The 25,021-nt window shown below is 40.5% G+C and overlaps 1 protein-coding gene across 1 annotated transcript in view; it reads left to right on the top strand.

The window, feature by feature from the left end:
- The window catches only part of LOC119742015 (gonadotropin-releasing hormone II receptor-like), a 59,576-nt gene that overhangs the window by 9,697 nt on the left and 24,858 nt on the right, over positions 1-25,021 (top strand). Inside the window, exon 2 of the mRNA XM_038218022.1 lies at positions 8,735-8,896. The gene's annotated coding sequence lies outside the window, so the exon portion shown is untranslated. The remainder of the gene's footprint in view (positions 1-8,734; positions 8,897-25,021) is intronic.

The following is a 25,021-nucleotide window of genomic DNA, read 5'->3' as shown; positions in this document are numbered from 1 at the left end:
CTGCCTTATCTGCCTGAAAAACTATCTTGTCACGAAGACGAGTTTAATCCTGTCATTTAAGACACATATATGTAAATCTCCTTAGCACGACACGTTTTGGTTTCAGTTCGAAAACATGTTTTTGGTCTCGCGGCCTCTTTCCCAGATCATTATACAGCTCGCATTTCGAAATACAATGCCACAGGTAAAGCACGTGACACTCAGTCCAAACTCAAGTTACCAGTATGAGAGTTAATGTGACAAAGTCATTCTTGTGTCAGTGTTTATCCCCTAATGCTTGTGGCCTAATAACCTTGTGATTAACCTTTGATTGAACTTGTGATATATTAGCTGTACTAACGAATGACAACGGCGTAGGTCTTGCACTCATCCAGCGCGAAATCCACTAGTCGGAAGTAACACCAATAAAACATCTCCAAGCTCGCAAAGAGAATCCATCTTCATAGTTACTGATTCGATCGCTCCAGCTGCTTCGCCGCTTCCGCAACCTTCTTCAAACGGTGTCACGATGTCATGTGTTTAATTAATTAATGACCTCGTTGCCAGATCCGGTAAGCCGTCAACTTCGTACGGTCAGACGGTCAGCCGGCATGCAGTACGCGTGGGACATGGCAGCAAATTTGGCACATTTAAGTGCATAGTATACTTCGAGAAAGCAATCTGGCATATAGCATGGGTTTTTTTTTGGCCAGTCTATAGTTAGCCCAGTTTGGACGACGTCTTCATTGCATTTACAACTGACGTCCAGGGTATTAATTCTACTACCCTTAGCGATAAATGATAACACGTTTTTTTTCTTCATATTTTTACCTGGTGGAGGAAGCTGAAATTTCGTTATTCTTTGTGTCCAGAATTATGCATATGCTTGGTTACAAAAGGTAAATGCAATGTATGTCCTTGGGCGACGTGTTTACCGAAAATACACAATATAACAGTTGTTTCTAAATTCCAAAAAAAAAATGTATTATTGCATTCTTAAATATTGTCGAAACTGACTTTGGGCAGCCAAAAGAGGGCGGGATTCTGAAAGGTAACAAAACGGCGTTCATCGCATTGTGGAAACAAACCCTTCATTATTTTGTAAGGTAATTATTCCATAACTATAAACATTGTTGACATTATAACATGTACGGGTTTGAAACTCAAAATAGCACGGGGAGAGCCATTGTAAACAGACCGAGCCCGAACATCATTAATGTGTCAAACAGGGCTTGATTGAATCCAAACTCTGAGGGGCCTTTTTTGCGCATTTTCTCATGGGATGCCTTGGACGAAGTTCATAAATATTTGATCCGCCAAATCCTGCTAAACAAATAACCATGGGTATGAGTCTTGGAGCAGGGAAAACAATGTCTTTAATTATTAAGACAGTCTTTCTTTACGCGCGTGACTTTCCCAACCTTTTCTCCGGACCTTAATCCGACTTGAAAAGGTGCTGGGGTCATGCATCATTCCTGCCCCGGGCCGAACTTGCTCTGTGTAGCTTGGGTGAACTTCTACTGGACAAATATTTGAACTTGCGGACTGATGAGGCTAACCAGAGGTGTCTTAATCCGATATTCAGGGATCAGGTAAGCAGTTAATTCGTTTACTCTCAAAATATGATATCAACGATCCACTTTAAGGTCCGGCACTTAAATATTACCATTGCAAATTTAGAGGGACCTCTCGAAATACTCGGAGTTGTTCGAAATATATTTTCCATTCCTTTTGAGGAAGCTGAGTAGGTGATGGAAAAAAAATGTTTAAGAATGCTCTCACCATTCAGAAACGTAAATTATTTAATTATGTACTTTTATTTGGCATCCAGCACAAACATTTGTGACTGAATAAACTATAGTATAATAAAATATGAAACGATAGTTCTTTATTGGACAGGTTTAATTCATAATTGTCGTCCGAGTATAATAATGTACATGTATTATACTGTCTGACAGCCCACTCCCCAGCTTACTGGGATGGGGACTCGCTCCTCAAAACTCTTTTGAGCACGTAGGCGTACACGCGCAGACATCTCGCCAATTAACCAACATGCTTTCTCCGGCGCAGTACAAACATCGGGTTCATACCATCAATTAAAATGTACGTCTCCCAAATGAAAAATCCAATATATAAATCTTTCAGAAAGACATCGTTAAAATGGACAATATTAACAGAGAAATATCGCTCAAAACCCATATGCACCGCAGACGAATGACGAATGATTAATTGGTATGGTAGGTGTAAAAGATAGGCGGACTGGGACCATCCGTTCCTCTCAATGTCCACACCGCATCGTCGCTGTTATTTGCTCAAAATAAATCAGGCGGGCTGAAAAGTCACGTCAGATTGATTTGAGTAAATTGAATTTTCACTTCATTGGCGTGGGGCTCAGACCGTCGGACTATCTCGGTAAATTAAACTCGGAGATCCTCCCTAAATGGATGGAGGGCAGGGAACCTGAATGTAGGTGATATGCAGGAGACCAGGAAGGTGCATGGTGGGAACCTGCCAGGTGGCCGGGCACCTGTTATCAACCGGTACAAAAGGTGATCTACAGACCGGAATGGATTGACTTAATGATGACCACAGCGAAAATGTGCAGTCATCAATCTCCATGAATGATTTTTGACTTTTCCTGAGAACTTCCTCATTAGGGGAGGAGGAAATTGGTCCGCTTTTTTGTAGTACGTGTACGTTGAAACTCGTACCGAATAAGTCTAGTTATATTGATCTTGAACCTCAATAGCCTTATGTGCATTTGTATGCACCCTGGAAGGAGAAAAATATGTTTCAAAGGGGGTTGAACTACATGGAAAAGTTGTGGCCTATCAATTAACATCAAGCTTTGAATTAATGCATTTGATCCACAATGCAAAATGTAAATCCAATGATCCTATCGGCCTCGCACCGTTCGTTGGGATGGCTCGATTGTACAAGACTTACAAATGTGTGAATTTCTTTGAATTTTGATAAGTTTAATTGCAACTCCATGTGCACTTTTCAGCCAGCCACTTCCCTTTGTCATTGTGCAATTACCCTACCTTTATTATCACCATCCCTATTCTGAATTGTACATTTGAGTGTCTGTTTCCTCTGTAACGCTCTTAAAAAGGTACGTAGTTCCTTGTACTTTCGTCTCGAAATCGTTTTCAAGGTATTTCCCCTGCGTTCAAATGTCAGTCCTGAGAGAGGAGTGACACACATCAGGAATTATTTCTGTAGGCCTACAGATTCTAGAGATTAAAGAATCTGATAGTTATCTCTGATATCGGATTGTGGATTGTGTACGTAAGTGACATGCATGGTTGTCAACACGATGGACGAGTCAAACAAACAAATATTCTGGGACTATTTTTGCTCAAAAGATGGGGGAAAGTAAAAGAAAAAAATTAGAATTGGTTATAATATCAACTCCAAAAGGATTGATTTCGGACGCGATACGAGATGGATTAATGGTACCAGTGGCGGCGATGTCTTGTCAACATGGGGGACGGGGGACGATGTCGGAAGCGCGGAGGGGGGGGGGGGGGAGAACTGGACACCATCTGTCAATGATAACTATTATCTGCAAAACCGGAAAACACGTCAGTGTCGACAAAAAGATGTTCATTGGCATCGCCTGCTCGCAGTTTATAAACATATATATATTTTTGGAGGTAAAATACAAAAGAGTTATCAATAAGATGTTTTTTTCTCACACAGAGGTAATTGTTTCAGTTTTTTGGCCTCTTTAGTCAATTGACTAGGCAACTTTGTATTTTTAGTGCGCATTCAATAATTCAAGGCCTCTTTACACTTATAGACTATTGTGCTTTGCGTAAAAATTATGCACAATGATTATGCAAGAAGTTGTGACCATTAAATCGGTCAACACAATGCTGTTACCTTATGGTCGATCTTTGCATTATTTTGTTTACGAGCCAGACATTACAATCGTCGTTGGCACCTGTACAACAAAGGCAACGGTGGAGGTTTAATTGGCGTTCAGCTGGCTTGTGAGAGCTATCTGTGATATCGTGTCTCGGATACTGTAATTTCATTGGTCTATAACAGTCACGCAGTTAAATATAACAGTTAAATTGGTAAAAACGAATGTTCCACCATTATTGGTGTCACTCAAATACCGTCCGGCACTCACATCATTTGCGCAAGAAAGGCGTAGCGCGTCTGATGAATGGCACCTGCTTCCCCTTGAGTGCGTTCGATTACTTCCCCCAGCTTACTCGCGCCTGGCTCCTCGCGTGATGACAGACATGCGCAGTGGAACTAAATAAACGAACGGTTTCGGGTAAAGTTTCGTGAACTTTGACATGACACAGGCTGCATCCGAATCAACTGTCTAGAGCTAGGTCTAGGTCCACGCCCATTGAAAATATGCGGGGACGCGCTGACAATAGACGTAGCCGTAGCTGCTCTGGGAGCCCGTTTCGGACACGGCCTGAGATGAGGCGCCCGCCGGACTCGAATTTTTTTCCATGCCACATGCTCGCTACTATAAAGAATTATGCTGGAGGGCCCTATAATAGTATAATGTTTAAAACTACCACATCGATCGAGTCACTGCTGTAGTGTCATGGATACTACATTGGATTACAAATCCGATGGTGTGAGTTCGATTCCCATTGGATGTTTTTTTTTAATTTCTTCTCCTTTACTTCTTTTTTTCTCTTAAAAAGGTTTGTTAGTCATTTGGAACATTTTTCTTTTACCAATATGTGGTTTGGAGGATTTTTTTCAAGGGAAAATCAAGTCTGAGAACCTGACTTGCAACTCATTTTACTTCGAAACTACGCCCATGCATACGGAAAAAAATATCGCCCGCCGGACGTCACGTTGGCAGCCATGTTTATTGCATGGCCTTATGGGATACTTACCCAAGTAACCGGCTCGGCGAGTCGGTTGCTTGGGCTAGGCTCGAGTAAGCGCGAGAAGTCACGTGAGAGGTAAATCGAACGCTGTCGCGTTTGCACGAGTAAACGCGGGGGAAGTAATCGAACGCACTCATTGAGCATTTAAGGTCGACACGAAATTTCAAAGTTATAATCCTGGGACGTAATGACGTCACGCTTTGTTTACATGTGCATTTTCCTATGGGTGTCAGGTGCGGACGAGAACCTCCAAGCTCCCATAGGGAAGCAGTGCACACATGTAAACAAAGCATGACGTCATTGTTGCCCAGCGATGTTATGGTTATCGTACACTGCGGTGATTATATACATTCTAATAATTGGCTTTGCCTATTTAACAAAACAATTATTAATCAGCGTGATATTGGAAAGTGTTCTTTACACCCTTGGCGTATGGCACCCTCGGGTTCGCCTCAGGTGGCATGCGTCCCTTTAGGTGTAAAAACAACACATTTCTCATCATAACAGTCAACAGTATCAACTTATGTAAACATAATATTACGTGGGGTAGAACTTCGAAAATTATATCATGTTTTGCAAACAGCCTCTGTAGGCGTATTAGTTTTTTTTTTAATGTTCACTCAGTGAAAAGGTCAATGTACGATACACGTTGTGTGTACCATAAATTACATAAAGCACCAATTCACAAATCTTATTTCTTACACGTCCGCAGTAGGTGACCACTAGACGGCTGGAATTAGAACTAGCACTTGCACAGCTCGATTTTTCGGGACGAAATTGTGACCCCCTCGTTCTCGCATGGTTCTTGCAAGAATTACACCAAAAAAATTCCAGTTTTTAAAGGATGGCTGTGTGGACGTTTAAATTGTACTTTTAAATGCTCTTTCCATTTAATATCATGTCGTTTAAAACGCGTTTTGTATTTGCAATCGGGCGTATTCCAGACCGTAATATCCCTTTAATCACTAAGGCGATTCCCTTCTATGCCTACTTGATACAATGAGCGGATCCACACAGGAAACAGACGATCATTACCAAATGAAAAGCCGGCGAAATAAAATCATACCCACCGGTTATATTTTTCTAATGAAAAGTATCAACAGCATCTGGCGCTCTTATTTTGACTACACAGGACAAAACTCTTCGAACCCATAGAATCACATGCCATTGGCACATGATGTTGCGTGCCCGATGTATATAACCCGTTTGCTCTTTTTCCGATTCAATTTAAGTATCTAGGGCGGGAATATTTCCATCGTTGATAAAAATCGATTTACTTCATTTTATGTCATTGTACGAGCGGAAAAAAAACAAAAGAACGATAAGTGCATCTTTTCGGTGTGCGTAATGCATCAAAGAGCACATTATCGATTGAATTCTTGGCTTGTAAAAATGGAACATGTTCTTTGAATGCCAACGAATGTGGAGTCAATATCCAAATTTCTGTCATGAACAAAGCTCATGTCGATTCTCATTCGCATTACAATGCGCACCAAGGGCGGATTCAAGAATTGGGGGTGTCAGAGCGGGGGGGGGGGGGGACGCCCCCCCCCGCTCTGACACCCCCAATTCAGGACGTGATTCCAACTAGGACGCAAAAACAACATACGCAGGCGCGAATCCGGGGGGGGGGCGTCCCCCCCCCCCCGGATTCGCGCCTGCGTATGTTGTTTTTGCGTCCTAGTTGGAATCACGTCCTGGTTTTTTTTTAATCGAAAGTGGAACATGGGTCAACATTGTGCATAAGTTTTAAATTGAAAAAATTATACCAAAAGCTTTCTGCACTGTACACTTTTTTTTCTGAAACTGTCGATACACAAGGAGTATTCAAAAACTCGGCCGACCGATAGGGCTCGGGTCTTGATCTATGGTCAATTCAGATTTTTTGTTAACATCAAAAACCAATTGCAATTGTTCAATTTATTTGCCCGATAAAAATCTGATTTAACCAGATAAACCTTCAAACTTTAAATTGCTCACGATGATTAAGTCGATGAGATTTTATTTCTTGTTAGGTATATCGATTTTCAATAAGTGTTTTGTTTTCTTAGCTTGGCATCTTGTAAAACCTCTCTACCGATTATCTGCGCGGTCCCTGTGACAAGAGTCAACTCCCCGAGACAAAATGTCTGGAGGATATAATATATACCCGGCCCCTTACAAGAGCAGGTTCACCTTTGCGCCCTTTTTATGGTCAAGATGATAATTGTTTGAATGATCATCAAAAGGTACAACTTAAAATCCCCATAACTTCATGTGGAAACTGTGTGGGATGTCGAGTAATTATGGCACCAAGGAATTCCCCGGTTACAAAATTGATTCCACTCACGTATGTTTCTATTCAAAACATTGTTTCAAAGACAGGTGTTACCACTAATGTGGGACCGGATTTCTAACAGTAAATTGTACCCATGGTATAAATTATATGCGGCGCCAGTATCATGTTAATATCTTAGGCTCATAATTTGATGGATTCAACCACTGCTTCAAGTACGTATAGTCCGCGTCAGATATAATCAGGAATTGTTAACGTTTCCTCCGAAAATGTAAGATATCACTTGAATCTCCCGTGACCCAGACCGTATTAATAAGGTTGTAAAATAATCTCTAATATATACTAAATGTTGTAAGGAAATATTTTAACGAGGCACAGTTTAGTGATTCTTGATTCTGATGAGCTGCACATCCAATCTTTTGCTCGACGGACGTCCTTCGATCCACCGTCAATCATTACCCCTACCGGCAATGGGGTACTGATGACCCGCAAGTCGGCTCAGGTTCACTTGACCTTCGGCGCTGTAGTCATGTCATCTTTCCATCTCGATGTTTTAGTATATTGAATCGCTTTATGGAGCTGGCGCTGAGAGACTGCCACCGATCTGCAGTTTGCAGTCCTAAAAATGTTTGCAATTGATGAACATGTTTGACGGGAAGCGCTTAGCCAATCGTGCAGTTATTCGTAAAGGATATCGAGTGGTTTTATGCACTGTCCGTGTAGTTTCGAGTTGAACACGAACAAAGAGAGAAAAATAATTTGCTATTAGGCCAAAAAAACAACTATTCGGTCTCTGGTCAGACCAAAGTTCCGGAATTGACGCGGCCACGCGGCTTTTTTTTTTTCTTCAAGCTTGGATTGTTCAGACAAGGTGCGGTACTTTTTTGCTTTATTTGTGTCCTCATGTACATTGGTGTCCTCCATAATTTGCCTTGGTGCTTTCGATCATTTGCCTTGGTGCAATTTCCCATTCCTTGGTGCTCTTTGGTAAAAAAAAATTGAGGAGGTGCGGAAATAGAGGGCGCTGTTGGAGCTACCGCGGAACATTTTGGAAAAAAAAAGATCGACGCGCATGATTAAAATCGACGCACGCGCCGACCAGAGACCGACTTATTTTTTTTTTGGCCTTATCAAGCGAAATAGAAGTTGTTCATTTTTTAATGAGACAACGACCGAACTTGGTTATGCATGGGAGTACATGTAGGCCTTCAAAAGTGTTGGTCAAATATCTGAAAATTTTATTGTGCTGCTTGCCTCACTCTTGCTTCTGCGCATGCGCGCATAAAATTTGAATTTATTAGCGCACTGCTCATCTCAGCAGGGACTGTCTTCGCGTAGCGAGTATTTACGTGTGTGTGCATATCTAAACGTATCTCTAGGCATTTTATATGGTTTAATGACCTGTTGGCGATTCTCGAGATGATACTTGAAAGCGATATCTCATTTAAATAGGATGCGTGGATGTGTCAGCATTGTGTTTATATCCTTTTTTTTTTTTACACACAAAGTTGTCACGTACATTACGCTTACATCTAAGACATGAAAAAGCAACGGATAACACTGCCCGCCTAGTTCAACACATCTGTCTCTCTTCCTGTATCATAAATAGGTGTTCAACAGTCTCTAACGGCCCTGAAGTGCACACCTGTCTTGTCGAAGCGAAGTGTACGTGAGTGTTGCACCTTGCCAACCACAATCGCTGGCAGCTTTACTGGTAGAACATACCTCTCTCCTTGAGAACTTTCGTCGGACACTGAACGAAGAGAGCACCGTAAGTACTCCAACAAAGTTGTGGTGATTTTCTCCAGAAACGAATTATTTTATAAAGTTAACAATTCCGCTCATTTGCTATCCTTAAAGAGATATATATATTTTTTTAAATACATCAAGTGGTGAATGGATGTTTCAAGAGCAACTGCAAGGAGCCTGAAGTATGTTCAGGAAGGGATGAGTTTTACTGTTGGTGTGCTCGTCGATTCTCAATCGGGAATAATTGACGCGAAGTGCAATTGATGGTTGTGGTTTGAGCATGTGGGGGATTACACTTTGTTTTCAAATGCAGAATCACTCTACTTGAGAAATATCCGAAGAACCTGCTAACATTCATGTTATAAAGATTGCACTCCACGGCCAGGCTGTTGTTATCGAGCTTTTCATATTTTACCGACAAAAGTTTAAAAAGGTCTAAGAGTTCAGTCTAAGCCATGGCTTATTTGACTTACACTATGATGAACAATAATAATTTCATTTTCGTTTCAGTCGACAGTCCGTGTATCCAGGGGTGGCGGAACGCTTTTCAAACTGGGGGGGGGGGGGGGACACCAAAAAGGGGCACTTGCTCAGAAAAAGGGGCACCTTCCGTCAGTGTGAAAGTGGAGGAAAAGAATATGGTCACGGTGCATTTCGCTATAAACCTATATGACGAGGAACAAAATAATTATGAATGCGTTTTCTATCTTGCTCGTTGTGTTTCTTTTACCTATATAGTTATGTAGCAAGACCATTTTTTTTTATCGCGAGAGGGGCACTGTTCAGTGACAATTTTATTATTTTTAGGGACCAATTTTCCATCTCGAAAGAGGCACAATTATATTATTGCGAGAGGGGTATTTGTGCTTTCGATGGTACGTTTTCCATTTCTAGAACTTGTGTACAATCTCGTTAATGCGAGAGGGGTACTGGTGTTTTGAGGGGCAGTTGTGCATTTAACAAGAGAAGAGACAGTTTTATTTATAGCGCGATCATTATGCTTTCATCCGTGTGCGTTTGATGGGCAGTTGTGTTTTCATCTTAAGGGGGCATTGAAAATTGGGGGTGGGGCATAATCTCGTTTAGGTTCGTTAAAAATAAACAAAGTAATGCTCATTCAGTACAGATTGAACAAACCTATGTAATGTAAATACCATTCTTCTTGTGTACGTGTGGGTAACAACTGTGCAGGTTTAACCCCCCCCCCCAAAAAAAAAAAGAATAAATAAATAAACAAATGGATTAAATTAGATTATATAGGTTTCTCCGGTTATTTTAAAACGTTTTTCATTCGAATTCACTGTTTCTAATATTCAGATTCGTCCATCACCATCGATTTAGTGCACTTCCAACGTTTAATTTCCTCTTCTGTGTAACAATTTAAAATTCAGTTCAAGCAATTCAAACAACAATTAAGTACACGTTTTACGTACTGGAGTATCGATCAGTTCGTCTAGTCTACGCCAACCCTTGCAAGTCAAGAAATTAAATTTGTCTAATTGATTTATAAACTACGAATGCGATTTCTGAATGCTGCTATTCGGCAACAGCTTACACGAATTTGATCTGTAATGATCTTCAAATGGAACTTGAAAGAAGTATTATCTGGCAAGCGCTCATTGCGTGCGAAAAGGTTTCTGACTGTGTCATTAGAGGGCGCTGTTTCTTATGTTTTTTTTCTCATGCAAACTCTCGAAAACTAAAGCGTTTTCGGCCTCTCGTCCCACGGACTAATTGTACGAGAGCTCTACACATTGTCGAACGGGATGATCACAAAATTAATGTCAACATCACTTTTATTTAAATTAATACTTCAATAGCAATAAAACATAAATTTCCATGACTTTGAAGTCTACGGAAACTAACATATACCTTTTGGGGTTGTATTTGTTTAAAGGAAACATTACCCGGAAGCGTATACCTACCGATTTAACGAGAAAACCCTAGCTCAAGTGAACATAGGAATATATCAATCAGAAGAAAACTATCATTGAAGGTGGTTTAAGAAAATGTGACCGTGGAAAAAGATTTTTTTTTTTTACGTGCAATAGGCCTATAATAGCAAAGAAATCCAGTTACGAGTCCACAAAAATTGCGCATACGTTGCGCAAAATGTATAGTATCCACTGAGCTGAAATGTCAACAAGTTAGTTGTTATTGACCTTTTTTGGAGCAATTCTGTTGCTTCAAACAAACAAAAATGCACTATAGCAAACGATCCCGCGTAGCTTCTCTTTCAACAATGTCCACGCTATTTCCTTACACGTGACACGGTTAATAAGGGATTTTGTGGGGGGGGGGGGGGTGAGATACTCACTGTTTGTGTGCAGAGATTGCTCACCAACAGGCATTCACGTACAAAACCAATAAAGAAACACTGCAGTGTTAAAAAATGAAAAGAAACAAACAAAGTCTCAAGTTACGTTTCCACGAAATCCAACAAAATGCTTCGGTTGCATACATGCCCTTTAATCGTAAAGGTTCATACGCTTTTAAACAATACATTTTTGAGGTAATTCGGTTGGCGTTATGTTTCCGCAAAATAGAAGCCGCTGATCCTTGCTCAATAACGGAGCTCGTGGGTTTCATATCAAAATCATTTATTGATATTTCGTGACATCGCATATTCAACTGGACGGCTGACATCTTCGGTTTATGTGTCGACGTTAATAAGGGAGTGGACGAACCTGCCCTCAAACCACACGACGGCATTACACTCAAGAAACCGGGAATTCGTCACGCTGACACCGATTATGGAGACGCTTCTTGAAGATAAAGGGCGGTGCCGCGGGGAAGACTCGGCCGGGCTGAAGTTACTTTTTTTTTCTGCAACCAGCTAATGTCACTGACCACAATGGGAATGCATCATTGTTGTTTACGGCATGGTTCTCTGGTTTTACTTCCCTGGGGGAAAAAAACCCAGAGTCACGAATTGAAACAGAGGTGAAATTGATCGCATTGATCAGGACTTGATAAAACATGATTAAACAAAGAAAATCACAATTTGAGAAAAGCATACTTTGGGAAAGCATAACTTGGGAAAAAGGAGGTCACTGTCACCGTGTTTGAACCTAACGCGACCAAACAATACCAGCATAAACGTTTTTAGCGACCAGTATAGAGGCTGAAAGCACGCCATAGCGTCTTTGAGCTTCCGGACCCCTCCACGGCCCTTCTATGGGCATTTTACACGGGATTGCCCTTTCTCTTGCTATATTTTTTGACAGAATGATTTCTAATCGTGGTCGACCCCAAGAAACATTCACGTCGGAATTTTATCTTGGCACTCCACAATTGATAAGAAACCAGTTGGAGATGGGTAAAAACGAATTTTACTTAAGACCTTTCACATCCGGATTTTCGTACCAGGTCTCCTTGTTCGATCACGTTTGTTTTCACATCGCGTACTTGCTTGAGAACGAAAATGATAACGAGGCAAATATTTAACTACCTACATCCGATGGATTCTAGAATTAGCCGGGATAGCTTGAATACAGTTCATAAACTGTAAAATGAGAATTAGTCCTTCAAGTTTATAAATGAGAATTAGTCCTTCAAGTTTATTTTTAAAAAGATGTTGTGTTCCAAAAGACATTTTAGTCTCCTATTAAGTTTCAGTTTTTACCCAAAGATCGCCAAAAAATTAGTTCATAAATGTTCATCGTTGTACGAGTGCGCCGAGTTCCACTAGTCCACATGTATTTTAGATTTTCGGAAGGGAGAGGTCAATTTTTGGTACGATATTTCTGTTTCACGTCATGCGATTGTTCAGTTTCCATAAATTGAGGTGCTAGTAACATGCAATTTTAAAAAGACTTTTCTGTGGTGAAATAATTTTAAAAACTCCGACTCGAGGGGTCCGGAAGCGCGCCACCAGGGGTCAACTCTAAGGCTCCGTTAATAACGAAGTGCCACCGTGGCATTATTAGGCCACCGCTTCAATCGCTTCGATCTCCTTCCAAACCTAAACTTTATAAAGCCATCTCAAATCATGTGATGTTATTTTAATCCTACAAAATGATTTACGCATGCGTAATTGGTTGTTGACTTTACCTGATTGTATAAAAAAAATTGCAGCCGAGCTTGCGGCGAAGTCCATGCTGTATGAGCGTTAGGGACAGACCTCTGGGGTGACAGGCACAGTTGACCTCTAACATCCTGAGGTCAGCTGGTACCTTTATTATGTGCATTGAAGTTGTTAACGGGCCGCTTCATTTTCACCGGGGGCAACTTTTCATGGCGCTGCTTAGGTCTAACGTTTTGCTAACCATACCAAACAACTTTGCTTTACACCTTCAGCAATTTTGCACGGCGTTTGGTAGTCACGCCAACTCCCGCGGGCGCATTGGGTTTTCTATCGGTCATGCGTTCAGTAACTTCAACTCAGGTGAAAGCAAACGGGTTAGCCACGAGAGCTGGGCTAATCGAACGCTCACACGCCCTCGTGATCCCCACGCAAATTAATGTCATAAGTCAATAAGTTGTAGGAGTCCGGCCTCGGTGTTTGACACTCGGTTAGTCGACGATTACGTTTTAACTGAACACCCTAAACCTTCAAAAATGCATTAAGCGGTGGCCGCCAAAGTGCGCCTGAAAAAAATATGTCCCATTTATTTCAATTAGAAAACACAATAATTCACCGTTGTCGATGTCATGCTGGAGAAAGGAGCTTTCCTTAACGAAGCAAGGTAACACGCGCGATCTTAAAAAGGACCGAACGACCGTACGAATGTTTGTTGAGGGTTGAGACGAATTATTTATGGAAGCGAAGTCTATCAAACAGGCTTATCCGCGTCTGTATTTGCGCTTTCAATCACATTTGGAATCGGGGATCCGCTTGCCATCAAGATGACATTGTTATTGTTTTGTGCTCAAGCACAGAGATCTAATAATACGCATCGTGCTGGGGATTTGCCATCAAGGGCGAAGCTTTGAAAAGCAATGTGACAGACTTGTGTGACGTAAATCGTATTATATCACGGATGATGATCTTTCAGTTCCAGATTTTTTGACCTCCAGAAACCGGGATTACTGCCTTTGCTTCGCCAGCTCGCGCTACCTGTCTGTCTTCGACTGTCACTGCCGATGCGTGCACCGGGAAGATAACCATCTCAAGGCGGGCCAAAATAATTATGATTACAAATCGTGGAATTCGGGGGGGGGGGGGGGGGGGTGCGTGGGGGGATCGGAGCGATATACTCAGATACCGAGATTTGATTGGCAGGGGCTTAAAAAGTCAGCGAGGTTCCGGAGATGGGAAAGCGGCTTATAATAAGAACAACCTTGGTTCGATTGTCAATAGTATGCGGCTTAAGTCAGGCGGGTTTTATTTTCGAACATGTTTCTCAAATCCCACCTGAAGTCAAGGGCCTTTTTCGGCCTGGGCCAGGGTTGCAAGAAAAAAAAATGCATCAATTTATCCTAACGGATTTTTCCTGAGTTTTCATCGGCAGCTTGTGTGGCCCAATTTGCACCCCTGTAACTATGAGCAATTATTATGACGGAAAAAGACTGACATTTTAATAGGTGAAGTAGTGTCCAATTTTGAGTCGAGTATTCACTGTCGAGGATCACTGGCGTCCTTGCCAGAGAAAGAGTTCTTTCTTCTCTACAAATGGTGCAACCTGTAATCTTCGGATTAGGTTATACAATAGTGGTGAATGCTTTCAGGTGGCGTTAGATGTTCTGCAGGGTGTGAAAAAAAGCGGTTTAAAAATCGGTAAATCCGGGATCTAAAGACAAAGTTGAATAGCGCTCCAATAAAGCTGGTCATTAAAGACTCGTTCTGTTATTGTCAAGCAATTGTAAATCTTCAGGTAAATAATATCATTGTCATCGAGCGTCATATCAATTCGTCACCTCCATAATAAAAATCCCTTTATATTTGATGAGTTTGTGAGACGCATACAGAACGACTGGGTTCTCGTTTTTGTTTTTGTTTTGTCTCTAGCGCGAATTTAATTAATTCGTCAAGTGACATCAGCTATAGGGTAATTGTGCACATTGCAGGAACGCTCCCCCCCCCCTCACTTGAGGTTCGTACCTCCCCCTTGCACCCCCCTCCCCCGCTTTGAGTTTCGGAGAAGGCCAAAAAATGAGCTTTTAATCGTTACAAATCCATTGCTATATACCCTTCCAGAAATTGAAACCCGTCACTCCATAAGTATCAATATATCACGCTTATTATGTAATTGAATGTAAAATTCAATATTTGAATTGCAGAAAGAGCTGTTAAGCCTCAATATGAATGTTGACCTCAATTATGCAGTACTTCCATCTATGGAAACGTAGAGTTCTCCATGTTTACACGCATAGGCGTTTGTGTGCTACAACTTTAATAATCTTGTACGTTTTGTAGCAAAGGAAAATTTCAAATTTTGATCGTACATTTTTGGGTTGTTTTATTTGGCGTTCGGTTCAGTATTAAAGAGTGTCGTGCTCAGAACGGGCTTTCGGAGAGCAATTTGCGATTCTTAATCTAATATCGGAGAGAAGCAATGCCTGTACTGACCAAAATCCAATTACCCCTTTGGAAGGGGTAGTTGATTACATATTTGATAAAAGACGGGGGCGACCAAACGGCGCGAAATACGAACCACGAGTCGGATATAATTGTCAGCACTCTTCCTCTATCATGAAGTCATTTGCATTGATGGACGTACAGTACACGAACGATTTCATCGGAATATGTGTCTCTTGACTTTATCGCCCAAATCTTCCTCGGGATGGAGCAATCTCTGTTTTTTTTGTTTCATGTTCAAACCGTAACAGATATATAAGACCGTAAAACAAATAGAAAGCTGCAACGAAGAAATTATTTGTTTCTCGAGCTTTAAGCCTACAGCATGAGCAATAAAACCATGTATTTGGCCTAACAAACGAAAATTCAAGAAGGATAGTTTGTTTAACACTGCTGCAAAGGACACCCCCTCCCCCCTCCCCGAAAAAAGAAAAACAACTAACAACTACACTAATCACGTTTTGTTCATGTATCTTATTCGGCACACATGAGGTGTAATCCTACACTGCAGTTAATGCGGTGTATTTGGATTATTTTTCTCGGCCCATATTATGCATGAACAACAAGAAAGCACTGGGCTTGCCAAGATGTCAACATGGAAGTCGGATCATACAAAAAATAACATAATTTAAGACCACTATAGTCGGTGAACATCAATGTAGAGTTTTACAGTTCTGGGTCGGTTGGTAAACCGAATCGTGACTTAATAAAAACAAGCACTTTTGGGGCCCGATTCCTTTCGTACCCCGATACTCATTTTGTTAACAACTGGGTGAAGGCAAACACAACATGAGATTAAAAAAACAACAAGCTTACTGCATTTCAAAGACAACAAATCAAACAGTGGCCTGCCAAAGTGTGCTTTTCGCATTCCGAGGTAAGATTTATCTCATCGATTACACGTACCCCAAGGAAGTGCTCCCTTGTGTTTTTTGAAGAAAATTAAAAAGGCAAAATAAATTGGAGGTAACAATTTCTTCATCTAAAATGTAATGGCCGTTGACAAATATAGTGGGGCAGATAGGGGAAATATTTGGGGGAATTGTGCCTTTGATGATACAAGCATGGCATTTGGCACACAGTCAGAGTAACAAGACATTTTCAAAAATCTGAAAATGGTTGCCATTGCTTGTTATTCTACCTATATTTTTTGAAAGGACAAATCTGCGATGGCCATTTAGCCAAATATCTTTCTCATGACATACTCTGACTGTGCGCCAAATGCCATGCTTGTATCATCAAAGGCACAATCCCTACAAATATCTGTTGTACTAACAGAGATAAGCTCTTTCGGGCGATGACAATCAAATAAAATATATTTAAGAGTACAATTATATTGTAGCGCAAAATATAGGGAATACAATTGTGTGCATAATGGCTTTATCGTGTCAGCTCTTTCAAAATAATAACAGAACGGAACAGAAGGGTCACAACATGAAGCACGAAGACGTTACAACACATTGTATTGCCATCTTGCGGACGCATAATTTGGTCCGATTATGATGTTGCATCTGCCGAAATCAAATTAGTATTAATGAATAGTACCGTAATAGATGGGTAATTTCTGTAAAGTGACAATGTCCGATGAAACTATACAATTAAGGCAAACATGGATTGGAATTAACTATGAAGACTTCCTTTTTAAAGAAAATGTAGCCTTCGGGAAACCTATCCCACGTATATATAAATCGATAATTATTCTAAATATTTCAACACCATAAGCTGTACAGGACAATGCCCCCAGTCGTCAAGGGCAGACGCCTACCATAAGCTTCTCATTCCAACGGAATTCAATATTATATTCGATGCTCACGTAAGAGGGGTCTATGCTCTCATTAAGTAAGGCAACGAACTCGTATATTCCATTAGAAAAAGATGCATACCACAGAGAGAGCGACAGCGTAGAGGCTGTACTAATACTGTGCCTTTTAATCAAACGGGAGGTTCAGGCAAGGGCCGCGCGCATATCGAACGTACTACATGCCGACAATTAGGCCCAGTTAACGGTGGCGTTCACAAGTTTGATTGGATTACATTATAAGCAGCACCGACGCCAAAGCCGGATAATTAGCAGCGACAACATGTCCTAAATAATGTCTTGTCCAATATCAAAGGAGTTTCTGCCGCCTTTTGCTTTCCGGCGGGAGACAGGCAAACGCGAGGTCCCAATGCTGGTATGGGGAGCATTTAAACGAGGTATCAAAATCTGGCCTTCTCGCGATTACAATCACCTCGTGATGGGATTTTTGAGAATCTTTTCCTCATGCGCGTCAATTTTGTTGATCAGGATGTGTTACACTTTCCTGCTAATTAACTTAAACGCATGCAGGTGTAAATGCATTTAATATATGACTGAATATATTGGCGGGATGAAATTACATACCTAATTGTTTACGTGACGAGTCCGACCTTCGAACATCAATACGGTACATTATTTACACTGCTTCATAATGAATTAGCTCTCTCCGCCTGTCTTCTGTACACTCTAAAAACAGGTGTATTCTCTGGTCAAATCTGACCAGTGATAGTTTACTTAAGAACGTACCGGTACTTGAACTTCGTCGATTGGTTGGAGTGTGTCACCTTAATATTCTTTCAAGTCACTTCAAAGAGCGACCCCAATGGTTTAATATAGCGACATACAAATGTACCTTCCATGTGTTAATATCATTCTCAGCTTTAATACTTGGGTGACTTGGCAGACATTCATAGACCCTATGTGTTAAGGCGCAGTTAGAGGGCAGTGGTTCATTAAATTGCACGAGTTTTTTTTTAAATTGCACATTCATTTTTGCTTACTTGAAATAAAAAAAAAGGACAGCCTCTTAAAGATATACGTGTATCTTTAGATAAGGGGGCATTCCACAGAGCTGATATTTTGTACCATTCGCTCTTTATTTAAAACCCCAACCATATTCAACATAATAAAGATAAGTAAAGTTTATCAATGTTGCTGCATACCGGTGCTTTACATTAAGGTTGTTGCTTACGTTTGGTGTTCCACCCACAAAGGAGCGTTGGGAGTTCAGGTTTCCAAATGTCCACACAAAATATGCCGTTAAGTTCTTCCAGAACTGCGAACATTCGTAGATTCTTGTTGGAGTAAAAAAAGAAAACAATTTGATTCGCTGGGTTTTTTTTCGGATACGCATAATGCATCCGAACCCTGGAGACTGCACAATGTTTGCTCGCGCGACCGGTGGCGGATGTGAAGTGCCCTAGAAGGCCTGACGAGAGATCTTCGCCAGATTCCTAATTATTCGATTGTAATCTCATTGATTGGAAAGATATGGAGAAATCTCCGGGGCTCAACAACTGTGCCGGAGCCGCCGAATGCGGTCCCAGCTGGATATGTTGTTTTCAGGTAGTGTTTTTTTTTAGTGCAGTTCGCTTGTACCAAAGAAATACTGATAATGGACTTACGCTTTTGGTTTGTTTTTGATCGTTTATGTCATTTGGTCTTAATCATTTGCCCAGTATTACAATGGGCGCCAAACAGCATAATATACAATCATACAAACATCGTGTTTTGTTAATTTTATCGATAATGCACAGTGTACAGCACAAGGCAAATTTAAGATTAATTTTGGATCCTTAATGTTCATTTTAAGAGGGCATTTTAATTCCATTTCCATCCTAGAAAGTTTCTTTGCACTTTGAGAGAAATTATGAAAGGATACAAAACATCAGCTAGGCCTTCTATATTTTAAGATTTATATACATATTAATATCAGTCCATTAAGTAAGCGGTTCGCAGTGGCTAGCTTTTATCTCTCCGTAAAATTAAATCTAATAACACATATGGTATTTCGACGACTAGTATTATTGTTTATAACTAGTATTACGTCTTGTAATGTTATTACTATTTTTTGCCTACACTTAATACTTCTCTTTTACTATACTTTTATTCTGGATTATAATCGGCTTATTCGGCTAGCTATGTAATTGAACAACATACGTTAGTTTGTAATTGCAGTAACATTTTATACCAAAACTAATCAAATTCACCGCACTGGGTTTGTTATTCTTAATGTGTTTCGTCGTTCGCATGTTATAACATTTATGGGTGTCATAAAAACGACAATTCGTTTTTTAGTTCTCTAATATAAAAATTATTGATCCCGATCATAGGTAACATGAATGCACACGAAAAACACTGTCAATTGAGCGAAAGGAAACACCGTGCCTTGCCGGGATTGCCTCATGGAAGTGCTGCGCCGCGGTTAAGTATTTGGTAGGAAAACATCATTCACATGCTTCATTAGTTACTGAAAACGGTAGCTCGCGGCGGTCTGGTAAGTCGGTGTGTATGAATAACAGCGGCAACAAGAAAGTGAGTCGTTTGAGAAGTTGAAGCCGGATTGTCGATGCCCCCTTGAGGAATAATGTCACTAGAAGACCACGATGAGGTCTTTCTTCCTTGGATAGAAATGTGATGGAATAATACCCGCTGAAGCTCGACTCATGGCCGGATATGATTCTGTGATACCAATCTTGTTACTTAATGAATTTGGTATCACGCGAAAGAGATGTGTGCATGTACGAAATGCTCCTATTTGAAAGGTGATTAACTCAACCTTATAATGAGGTGAATAAATGACGTCATGAATAAAAAAAAAAGTGTTTGAGGGAAACTGTGTATCACAAATGAGAAGACCGGACCATCATAACGCAGGACTTGTCACGCTTCAAATAGATCCACAAGGTGGAACGAGATATTAAAAAAAAAATCAGTTCTGGTGTTTCAGTACTAATGTGATTAACCGACTTTAGACGGTACATTTGACATTATGTTCACAAAACATTATGTTTTATATTTATGTTCCTTCCAACTCGAATCCATGCTTGAATTCTGACATCACTTAGGCGAACATAAAAGCTGTGTGAATGGAGCGATTTGGTGGTTCTAAATTTATAACAAGCTGAAAAGATGGATATTTGAAAGATAACTTAATTACGATTTCAGCTCAACATTTCTGAATATCTTTGGAAACAGTACATTTCCATTTGGCTTTCCGACTGACCACAATACCACACAAAGTCGAACGGTTGACTGATGATCGATATAATTGTATACGGGGAAAAATTAGATCAGAGCAACCATTGTAAGCGAACGTAGAAGGAGGTTGGTATAATGTCATTACACTGGCACGGAATGCCAAATAAACACGTGTAGGCCTATATATCAAGTTAGCACGATGTTATTCCATCCGCATACTATTGTTGCAGTCTCTATTACTTAGGCATAGAGTCCAAAAACTGACGGTACTATTTGCTAAAAATCACGAACCTGAAAAGACGAAATCAAATCTGAAAATGTCAATGATACTTGTTTTTTGTCCTGATGAGATCAAGAAGGTCTTACATCGACAGCAGTTGTCATGGAGATGTTGTTTTGTGCGTGTTTGTCTTTCGTTTGTCTATGCCATTTTGTTGGAGTGGGTGGCTTTTTTCATGTGTATCGGATACGTTCTTTGTCCGATTTCTGATTTAAATGCATCGAACACTGGATTGTAAATGAAAAAACAAGAAGATGGAGGGAAAAGACTAGTGGACAGGATGAAGTAGGGGGAACGGATTTGGTGAGGAGCTAAGAATAGAAGTAAATGAGGAACTTCAGATGAAGTTGTTTGTTTGGTTCGTCCTCTAATAATGGTTCCTTTACAACGGACTGTAATTTCCGCCTCTATACGCCCACGTACACCGGACATGTCAACCTCATTCTACATTGTGTCAAAGTGTTGCTGTTGAGATAGGTCATAATATTCGTCACTCTAGTCCTAATTAGCTCCTGTTGCTCATCATCAACTCCCTAAACAGTTCAGTCTATACCGGAAAATCATTCAGAACCCGGCGAGAAAATTGGCGTCTGTTTTTTTTTTATATATAGGTAATTGAGGAAGGATGAAATCTTCACAATGCCATTTCGCTCATCAGACGTGATGGGATGAAACAAATCCCGGATACACTGAGGCCAACTAAGGACGTAAACACAAAGCACAAATGTTGGTATACTAATGACGTCCTTTTAGCCTTCAGCTTATCAGCGGTTCCTGTCATTATTACAATAATGCCCAAATCTTTCGAATCATGTCATTAGCAGTCTCTCAGATTTTGGTTTGAAATGTCAGTTCGTGACTGCATCCTTGGTGGTTTCGCGAATGTTACGAGCTTTGCAAAGTATCTTTTTGGGGGAAATTGCATTATCATTTTGTCAGAGGTATATAATGCTTATTTAGTGATTCCAGTAGGAATAAGCAATGTAATACTATTTTGGTCTTCAGATTTTCCGTATAGTCTTATTTCTGGAATTGTTCAGATAAATCATAAAATGCTCCCCAAATGGAAGATCAGGTAAACCAAGACTATAGGCAAATAAGCCTTGTACAGCTGGTCCGAGACTAGTGTAAGTCACAACTGGCAGTCGGTCAGTGAGGTAGGTAAGTCTAAGTCACAATTAGTGACATTCATGTAGTCTGTCAGTCAGTCAGTCAGTCATTCCAATAGGTGCACTTACAGGACGCTGTGTTGGCCCTCTTGTACCAGTAAAAAAGAAGTGAGGCATAACTCCAGCTCAATTAACCAGTCGAGAACTGTGATTTCGACATTCTAGTACATGTACCGCAATGTGAGCCCGAGGTTGTCGGTCATTCACTTTCTATGAATCAGTATTCTGAATAGGCCTACATAACAGCCCAGGTTGGACTCCGTTGTGTACACGCGACGGATCAGTCCAGGGTATGAACGTCTGCAATCAGCCATAGCGAAATTATAACACATTTATATTTTTACATGATGGAGGAAGCTGAAATTTCGTTTACATATTCCTTGTGTCCAGAATTATACATACGCTGAGTTTAGCAAAGGTAAATATGTCCGTGGGCGACGTGTTTACCGAAAATAAACCGCAGATCCACGCTTTTGAGAAAAACATCATCAGTACGAACATGTCGTATACACTCCGCATACATGACACAAGTGTTGCACGCGCGCGTAAGCTTCACACGGGGAGTTCGTACTGCATAATTATGTTTTCGACGAAAGCGTGGATCTGTGTTTTATTTTCGATAAACATGTCCCCAAGGGCACATTTACATTTTCTAAACCAAGCATATGTATCATTCTGGACACAATGAATATGTTAACGAAATTTCAGCTTCCTCTATCAAGGAAAAAATAAGAAAAATGTGTTAACACTTTTTTCGCTATGGTAGTAGAATTAATACCCTGGACGAAATGAAGACGTCGTCCAACCTGGGCTAGCCTAATGTAGTTCAGCGCGTCAAACTGTTTTGAGAGAACTGGGAAATACAAGATCCCCTAGAATGATACGTGCATCCGACATGCATCCTAGGGGATTGTAGTTTTGATAGCATGTCAACTCAGTTCCTCTGTAAAAGTTTGATGCGCCGCTCTACTTTCATATTTTCTGTAGGCATGTAGGCCTATATAGGACTTTCCACTTGCTCACTTTCAGTACATACGGCCGAAAGCATTTCTGTAACTTCAGCTTGGTCCAAGTCTACATTCATCACTTCGTATCATGTCATAACAAAATCGTTGTTCGACAACACAGCACTGAACATTGCTCAAAACAAGGTGAACCCAATACTTGTACCCAGGGAGAACACAAACGTATCACATCCACGATTAAAGAAAACAAGGCAATATGACATTCCATCCACAAACACACTCGTATATTTTAAAATGGACATTACGCTTAATAACGCGTTTTAAATGAAATGATATTAATTGGAAAGATCATTTAAAAGTCGGATATAAATGTCCACACAACCATCCTTTAAAAAACTGGGCGTTTTGCGATATTTCTTGCGAGAACGATTTTCGGGAACGGTAAAAATGTTGACTCTCACAATCGAGCAATTGGGTGCTAGTCGTGAATCCGGTCGTAACGCTCGCATTATGCGGACGTGCGAGAAACAACATTAGTGTATTGGTGCTGTGTGTAGTGTCACACACACAAAACATAACATAACATTTTCGGGTATTTCAGGCCGTAATATCCCTTTAATATGGAGCTCTTGTAAGTGTTATTCCTAAACTAAATGTGCGTTCTCTTTCGTACGATACGTCCTCAACGGGAACTGGCGTGACACAGTTCGGCCTTTTAGTAGAGGAGGGGTTTACAATGTTTTGAATGCAACCCACCTGATTCTTGGATACAAGCCCGGCAATTTTGGGAAATCACACAAATGTTTGCAAACTGTTGTTACCTTGTGGCACAGGCTTGTGACCATTTCATTAATTATAAGCACTTTGCACGGTTGACCTAGTACACGGTACCCTGTGGAGACATGGGTACACTAGGGAACAAAAGATTGAAACGAAATAGATGTATAGATTTTACTCAAAAAACTAGGAATTTCGAAGGTGTGTTGATTCGTTGCAAATTGAAGAATTTGATGTATAAGGGATATTAAGTCCGAATTTCAGCCCATGAAAATAATTTTGGTTAAGATTGGAGCATTTTGAAACTAGATTTCCCAACCCAATTTTTTTAGTAGGCCCTACACGAGAACAAAGAAATGACTCCACAAGGATACAAGTTCAAGTATTCGTGAGTTGAAAGAGGGACTGCAAAGTCAAATCTAGTCACTTTTATTGGTTCTACGGTAGCAGTCTATACCAACACAAACAACGACTGTTTTGCACGTACAGCCTCGCTTTGGTTCACACATGGCGATTCCGTGCAAAGAGCGAATGTAAAAAAACAAACGAGGCGCTTGTGCCAGACGAAAATGCTGCTTATCTGAAACATCTTGTCCAGAAGTCATCATACAATAATACTGGCGTACCGGTTCTGTTTACTAATTTCTCCTCTTGGACTTGGTCCTCTCTTTGAAACAGAGTTTAAATCACTGTCATGTAATTGGCAAACAGCCGGTATACCGAGAAGAAAACTATTCGAATCACTTTCAATTCGAATCACTCATCACTGGATAATCTAACCGTTTTTGATTAGGGCGTCCATCATATTCACATCATCTATGGCATATCATATTGATTTCATTGCGGCCGTCATACCACTGATAGTGTGATACGTATCTGGTTAGTTTTCTCCTTGTTATTTTAGAGGCAAAATCTCAGTGACCAGAAAGTGTTTTTTTTAACTGGTGTGCATTTCACGTATTGGTATTCTGGCGCGTCCACAGTATTCACGGTCGTCCGTTCCAAAATGTCAAACGACGGTGTTGAAAGAGTGAATACAAGATTACTAACAGATGAGCCTCATATCTGTGGATTAAATGCTATTCCGAATGCGGATCACAGTATGGTGTGCAGAATTCTTAACCACGAAAAGCGAATGTTGAACTTCTTAAACGTGTTGTGAAAAAGAGGCAATGTACCCCCTCGTAGACTTCAAAGCTCTTTAGATGTTCGAATTCGATTGTCGTTAAAGTCGTTTATATATGTATACATTTTTTTCCCAAAGTATACTTGATGGTGCTAACAGGCTTCCGTGTTATGCTTAATCATGGTACATACATTCACAGATCCAAAACACGTCATAGATTCAAACAAGTAGAAACCAATGGGTACAATTTAAATTCTAAACGCCCTTGTTTATCAGTGAAGACGATATTAATTGTTTCATGCTGCAGCTTC

Source organism: Patiria miniata, unplaced genomic scaffold, assembly GCF_015706575.1.
Source record: "Patiria miniata isolate m_02_andy unplaced genomic scaffold, ASM1570657v1 HiC_scaffold_5, whole genome shotgun sequence".
Lineage (NCBI taxonomy): Eukaryota > Metazoa > Echinodermata > Asteroidea > Valvatida > Asterinidae > Patiria > Patiria miniata.
This window is presented reverse-complemented; position numbering and strand designations above follow the sequence as displayed.